This window comes from Cavia porcellus, unplaced genomic scaffold (assembly GCF_034190915.1).
Source record: "Cavia porcellus strain 051 isolate PalLab524CR breed Dunkin Hartley unplaced genomic scaffold, mCavPor4.1 scaffold_9, whole genome shotgun sequence".
NCBI classification, from domain to species: Eukaryota; Metazoa; Chordata; class Mammalia; order Rodentia; family Caviidae; genus Cavia; species Cavia porcellus.
Genome location: NW_026947492.1, coordinates 37,652,689 through 37,660,249, shown reverse-complemented (window position 1 = coordinate 37,660,249; position 7,561 = coordinate 37,652,689). Strand labels below are relative to the sequence as shown.

At 32.9% G+C, this 7,561-nt stretch overlaps 1 non-coding gene across 1 annotated transcript; it reads right to left on the bottom strand.

Annotated features, from left to right (window-relative positions):
- Window positions 1-4,254: 4,254 nt before the first annotated feature.
- On the bottom strand, window positions 4,255-4,355 carry LOC111757709 (small nucleolar RNA U13). The gene has a single exon (XR_002791990.1). It is a non-coding gene; the product is annotated as a small nucleolar RNA U13 (small nucleolar RNA).
- Window positions 4,356-7,561: the final 3,206 nt, after the last annotated feature.

Here is a 7,561-nt window from a genome sequence, read left to right as displayed (position 1 = left end):
TCTATTCAAGTTATGTATATTGTTAGAATAATTTTTACTGTTACAATCACAATTCATGAAAATCTTTATTTTATTTTTTCCTTTCCTTTTTGTTAGTTTTTACTAAAAGCCTCAATAATATTAAAAGCTAGAAGAAATTTCTAGTTTTATTTTATTATTTATTACTCTAGAACTATATTTTGTTTCTAACTGAAGTACCAACCTTGAATCTTGAATTTTCATAAATTATTAAATTTAAATCTATAATTATTTAAAAGTTTTATTAGCAAGAATAGTTACCGGCATCCTGTACAAGGGGTGATTATTAGGGGAGAAGAGAAAAACAAAATCTAGAGGATATACCAACACACAGGATTGAAAAAAAGAACTCTTAGTAAGCAAGACATTATATAAGGAAAGGAAAGTTAGAAAGAAAGAAAACTAAAAATATAAAGGACCCAGTAGTTTAATCAGTAATACACAAAATTTTTTGGCTAGTGAAAAAAAAAACATGCAGAATCCAGATATTTTTATATTTAGTCTTTTTACTGTTATGTTTTAAGTGTGTGTGTGTGTGTGTGTGTGTGTGTGTGTGTGTGTGTGTGTGTTTTCTCTTTTAAAATGGGCCACGTGTCTTAGCATTCTGGATTACATAAATGTTTCCTGTGAGGTTACAGTGATTCTCTGTAATATTCATAATATTACAGCTAGAATACAAAAAGCTGTAACATTTATTTTTGGTTTGACATTTTGAAAGAAATATTTTAAAAGAGGTGAATGACGGCCATCAGGGACTAATGACCTCTGTTTTAATTCATCCATTTCATCTGCCTGCAGTTTAAATAACTACTCTCTATGGCGGGATATTCTAACATTGTTTTTCACATTTCTCATCATAATGACAATTACAATTCTGTTGTCTTATAATTTTCTAGCTGTACTTTGTAATCAATTTCATTACAGAATCTTTAATTTTATATCTGAATGAAACAACAGTACATAGGTAGAACGCTGAACTACAGCGTGTTGTTAATTTCCAGCCCTGAGTGTGTTGAATCTGTGGAATATTCCCAGAGAGGCATCACTGTTTTCTCCAAAGCATTTTTTTGGCTTGTTACCTTTTCGTAGAAGCCTCACCCCTGCTATGTGACTGCACTAAGAAACATACGCGCTTCAGTGCTCTTTTCTTACACAAAATAGAGCAAAAAGTGACTGAAAAATTATTCTAAATAGAGAAGCACACAACATGCTGTGTTAAATGAGTTTGGGGGTTTTCTATGTAATTTGTATTACGCTGAAATAGGTCTCGCACTGGGTACGTTCTTTGATTAGAAAGGACTACGAGAGCAGGGCTTTCTGTGTGTTTTTATCTGAGCAAAGGGATCTTACTGAATGTGGAGCAGACTGAGAACTGTTAAATGGAGATTAAGCTCTGACAATCCAGCTGCCTGCCAATAAATTTCAAATCCATCTATGCAAGTCATTCAATAACAGCAGACTATCAAAACAATTAAACCAGCCCTTCCTGTTTAATTTTGGTAAAATGGGGCTGGATGGCTGAGCTTCTATTTGCTGTGGAAGGGAAATGAAATGAGCCGGGGTGCACTGTAGTCACAGGGAACACCTGTGCCTTCCTACACATCGTTATTTTTTTTTTTAAGGAAGAAAAGGAGTTAGATGAAACCTTAACAGAAGAAAAATCAAAGCAAGAGAATCTTTCTTTAACGAAAATATTATTATAAACAAAATCAATTTTTTTTATCATATAGCCACTTTCTAAGCAACATTATAGGTTTATTTCTACGTAGGCTCATGAATAAAATTTTTGGTCATGCCTAATCTACGTTTTCCTGATAACCCTCCCCTCTACCCTATCTACACCTCAATTCTTGTATTCCTAGATCTACTGCTTCTTGCTGTTATTAATAATCTGGGGAAACTAGAGTCTAAGTGATATAAAATGCAATAAATTATATTTAAGTGCCTATTTTTTGTTTGCTTACTTGTTTGAGGCAGGGCCCCAGTATGTAGCCAGGCTGGCTTTGAACTCACTTAGGTAGCTCAGGCTGATCTCAAACTTACGGTGATAATCTTGTCTCAGCCTCCCGAGTGCGGGGTTACAGGTGTGTGCTAACATGCCTGGCATAAGTGTCTAATTCTTGATCGTGTATTCTTGTACTAATGATAAAGTAATTGTTGAAGTTGAAAATTTACTCAACAAAGAAACATTTTTGACTCCACATCCCTGAAGTTTACTGTTTACTATTTTCACATCTCTAATACTTACATATGTATAGACAGGTTGCTAAAAGCATCAAAGTTTTCATTCAATCTACTTGATTATCCATATTAGCTCTGCCACTAGCTAGCTGACCTTGTGAATTTGTGTACAAAACTTAGTCTTTGTCTAGCTTCAAATTAGTGATACCATTAATACCAAAACAAAAAATGCTTATAAATTCCTTAATTCATTGTCTGTTACAAAGTAAATTCTAAATGTATATAATTCAAATTTAATCTCTACATATTCCTACTACTTTACAAAAATGAAGTCATGAGTGATGCTACATAATCTATTTCATGATGTCCTGTTTTTCTGTAACATCTCATTTTTGTTGTTGCTGTTGTTGTTTTGGGGCTTCTTTGAGGCAGTTTCATTACATGGTTCAGGCTGATCTTGAACTCACTTTGTAGTCCAGACAGGCCTCAAACTCACAGTGATCCTCCTGCCTCAGCCTCCTGGTGCTGAGATTACAAGTATGTGCCACTATGCCCGGCTATAATGTCTTATTTTTATTTACTGGCATATTTTTACTGTAGATCTTTTGAATAATTAGAAAATAGAGTACATAACAATATACTTAAATCTTCATAACTTTTAAGTGTCTCTTTGGCATTTAATTCCATGAATGTTTCTTAAATCACTTCACAGTTCTTTTAAGATGTTTGTCTTTGAGATTTCTATTTCTTACTAAAATAAAAATACCATAAATAATACAATAAAAATGCTTTAACAAATGGAAAATATTTCATTTGTGAAATTTTATTTAAGGATATAACTAAAATTTTGTGAATTTGGTTTTTTATTTTCCATACAGCAGATCAAGCAACTAGTTAGTACATAGTACTTATATTTCCATATATGCAATATCAAAATTAAAGTACCAAAACAATTAAGAATTTTATAAGATTTTAAAGTTGTCTTTTAAAACAATTGCATTAATTCACATTTAATGGAGTTTTGAAAATTTGTGTTTTTTTCTTTACAACAATATTTTTGCACAAAGTTAACTATTATACAAAATCTACAATATATTTCTGAAACTGATACTCTACTTAGGTAAGTATATCCTGTTAAAATGATAGCTAATTTTTCAGAAATGTTTGTATTTTGTATTTTTTTATGATTATGAGTACATCATTTTAAGTCATGGGATCATTAAACATAAATAATATGTACAAAAATCTCTCTTAAATTATTAAACTTATTAACTATTTTCTACATAGACAACATAAGCCTAGACATTTAGTGTATGTTAAGAATAATAAATTTAGTGTATTTTAACAATAATAAATTATTTATCAGATTTTCAACAGAGTACTGGAAATGTTATGAGGGGTTACAAGCCAGAAAACAGTAGTTCAAAAACATGTGAGTCCCTGAAGAAGGATACAATGAAAATGCCAGCTCTAAGTATGACAAGAAAGACATAGACAAGTGATGGGCTTTGTGGAAGAGTCACTTGGACTTGCTCATCAATTTAACGTGGAGGCTGAGGGTGAGAGAGTAGTTAATGCTTCCCGGGTTGGGGAGTCTGATTCTGCTGCATGTCCCTTCTCTCTGCATTTACAATATCACTTTGGAATATCTACTTGCATTTGTATTTTCCATTAAATAGTAAAATAATAATAGGAGTGGAAATTCAGAATTTGGACAGAGCTTATCAAATATAAGTAACTGATAATTTGTATTATGCACATTAAAATTACTTTTGGATATGAGTTAAGAGTAATTCAAACTAATGGTGGCTTCATGGCATGTAAGTTTATTTGCATCTATGCCCAAGACTAGAAGTTGTCAATCCATTCTTGTATCCTACACTGTCTTCGTGACTCAATTTCTTCCTTGCTGTTGACCATTTTCATAGGTAAAACTTAATCTTACCTACCCTCCTCACTATATGCGGAGAAGCAGGAATTTTTAAAAAAGTTTTGAAACATAAACTTCACTTAAGCTTTAAACTTAAATAACTGCCATATTATATTTTTTTTATATCTCAAACAGGTAACATGTCTATATCATAGCAAGGTTTAAAGGAGACACATCTCATGCATATAGCATGAACATCATACATCATATACATAATCCAAAGGATTTGACACATTACAGTTAGCTTGTTGCATAAATACTGATGCATTGTATAAAGCTCTACCCTTGTTAGTTCAGCCACATGGACATAGATCCATTGCCTGTATTCAAGTGAACTTCCTATTAGCGTGGTAAATGTGAAGGATGCTCAGGATAATGTTTTCTAAACTCACTCCTTTGACTATTCAAATATTGATATGCATCCTTTTTAACCAATAGAGAATGTTCAATAATTTAGAAGACAAGAAACACTAATAGAGTCTCATCTAATTTGTGCCTTTAGATCAAACCCATAAATTTCTAAAGAAACTTAACTTCGTGCAGCCCTTATTTTGAATAATTTAATTCTAGTTCTCATCATGCATTAAGAAAACCTCATCACGTCCATGATCCAACATCAAATATAACAGGGTTTAAAAGTGAGTAGACACTGTCAGGGTTTAAATGTATTTCCCAAAAAGTGATCAACTTCCATTTTATATTTTTTCTAACTCTGCCTGTACAGCCTGATATATTTCATCATGTGATATACCAGATAGGATTCCTCAGCATCTCAATTTCTGACTGATACTCCTCAACAGAAAAGATTTTCTGCTGTTAATTTTGTCTTAATAGGAACATACTGAGCTTTTGGGAAGAATGAACAAAACTTATTTAGCTGTACTTTGAGACATTTTAGAAAATCTCATTAAACAAATTCTAATATGAAGAACATTTTACATCTTGCTCACTTTCCAACTGACCATCATTTATTATGGTTTTATCATGAGTTTAACTCTGTTAGAGACTTTTACAATAAAGTTTTTAGAAATGAAAGTTAGATAACCGTACATGTTGATTATTTTTTTCTCATTGCTTGGACAAAATACCCAACATCAAAAGTTAAAGGAGGAAAAGTTTGTTTAACTAACAGTATGTGGAGGTTTTAGCCCATAATCACCTGGGTCCAAGGCAGAATGGCACATGGCAGAGGAAAACAGTTCATGGTAGTGGAAGACAGAACATGTAACAAGAATAAAAGAGCGAGGAGTGGAGAGAAGCATCTTTCTGTCCCTTACATTGTATGTAAATTACCCACCCTAGGATGAGTGCAGCACTCACACCCATAATCCCAACATTGGACCAAGAATCAACCACAAACTGTAGAAGCCCACCCTCATGACTGCCTGAGGCTTTGGGGAGATATACTGACATAACCTACAAAACTGTTGTTTAGAAACTTTCAAACAGATGGCAGTAGCATACAATTAAATTAAACTAAGTAACTTTTAACTGTTTAGGTCAAATAGAAGTCGTTAACACCACACCACACACACACACACACACACACACTAAGGGCCTTATTTTGTAAGTCGTTCCATCTGAGAAACATTGATGAATTAAAACAAACATTTCCTTCTAAATAATTCACCAAACTTTAGTTAAAACAACAAAATTACATTTTCAGTATAAAGGTTTCTACAACTGTTAGATGTCAAGAAATGTACTAGTGTGAATGGTTTTGATGATACTCTATGTCTCCTCTCAATTTATAAAGTTCCATACACAAAATGATGCTATAAAAAATGAAAAGAGAATGTAAATAGACCTCATGTACTTTTAACAGGTTTCTTTCCCTGCTTTAAAATTATCCTTATGCCTTTCCTGATTGAAAGGGAAACATTTCTTTTCTGGAAAGAAGTTTGTAAAATATGTTTCCTCTATGTTTTCCTGTTACTTCGGACTTAGAATATTTACTACACTAACATAGTATCTATGTTATCATTGATCATCACTTTCTGAGAAACTGGACACATTCCCTTTGTCTATAGATAAGTGATGCTAGCATAACCAAAGTACATGTTCTAGTATTTTAATCAGTCATTCTATGTAAAATGGCCTTTTATACTATATAGTTTAAGTGACTATTTTTGTGTAACCAACAATATATCCTGTGATACAGATACCAGGCCTGATGTTTGAACATTGTATTATAATTGAATATTAATTATAAATTTTCTTATAGAAGTATCATTCAATCAAGAAAATCAGACAATCAAGAAAATTGAATTGGTTGGAGATATAGATCACTGCAACTCAGTATGTTTTTAATCAGTGAATAATAACATTTATATGCAGAGTTTTATTCAGACAGGAAGAGTCTTATGACTTCAATGTTAAGTGGCTTAAACAAATTTTTTCACAAGTCACATTGTGATTCATGATACCTGACCAGTGAGGAAAATATGATTAAAACAGATCTACCCTGGAAGCAGCCATGTAAGATACTGTTTGCAACTATTTTTTTTTTTTGCATACTAGAGTTACATTGAATAGTCACTGATATAGAAAAAACCTGGAACAATTGTGGGAGTTCATCGTTCTAAACCAAAATCCTGACATCCAAAGGTAAAGAAGATAATTTATTTAAGCTCAGTTTGTAGAAATTCCAGTTTATAGTTAGCTAGCTCTAAGTCAGGGTGGATGGCAGGAGGTATTACAGAGGAGAAACAGTTCATGGCATACTACGACAGGCAGAAAGCATCAGCATGCAAGCCTTCCTTCCCTCTCTCCAAAATTGTATCCAGGCTATAAACCTATTGATTGGTGCCATCCACACCCAGGATGGAGGGCTAATATTATCCATAGCCTTAATTCCGGTATCATCACATAAACCACATTCATTGTCCTAATCCAGTCACTTTGGAAACTCCCTACCTGAGGCTTCATCAGGCTTTAAGGTATGAGGAACATCTAGAAATAAGCCTTAATGTTGAGTCCTGAGGGATAAGTGCGTATCCCTACCATAAACCACAGTTCACTTACCAACATTTAATATTGCCACAATTTCTAATTGTTGACTTCATACAAATGAATAATCTCATGGGATTTATGAGTATGTGTGTGTACACACGTATATGGATAGTTACGGGTCATTAAACTGTGTCTAAAAGGACATCCATGCATCTCACAAAATATATTATTCAACTACTACTTTTTATTAAAGGAAGACACAAATTCTTCACATGTTAACCAAACCTCTAGCTGGTCTTGGTCATACTTCTAATACTGGCACCAAAGTAATTGTTTCAGTTCTATATTTTCACTCAGAGAGTTTCTTTTTCTGTATTGTCATTAGTTAGAAGAATTTCATAAAAAAGTCAGTTCAGAAATTCAAAATGTTACGATGCAAGGCTGCAGTGCATGTTCTTTTTGATGTTCTTATATGTTTGC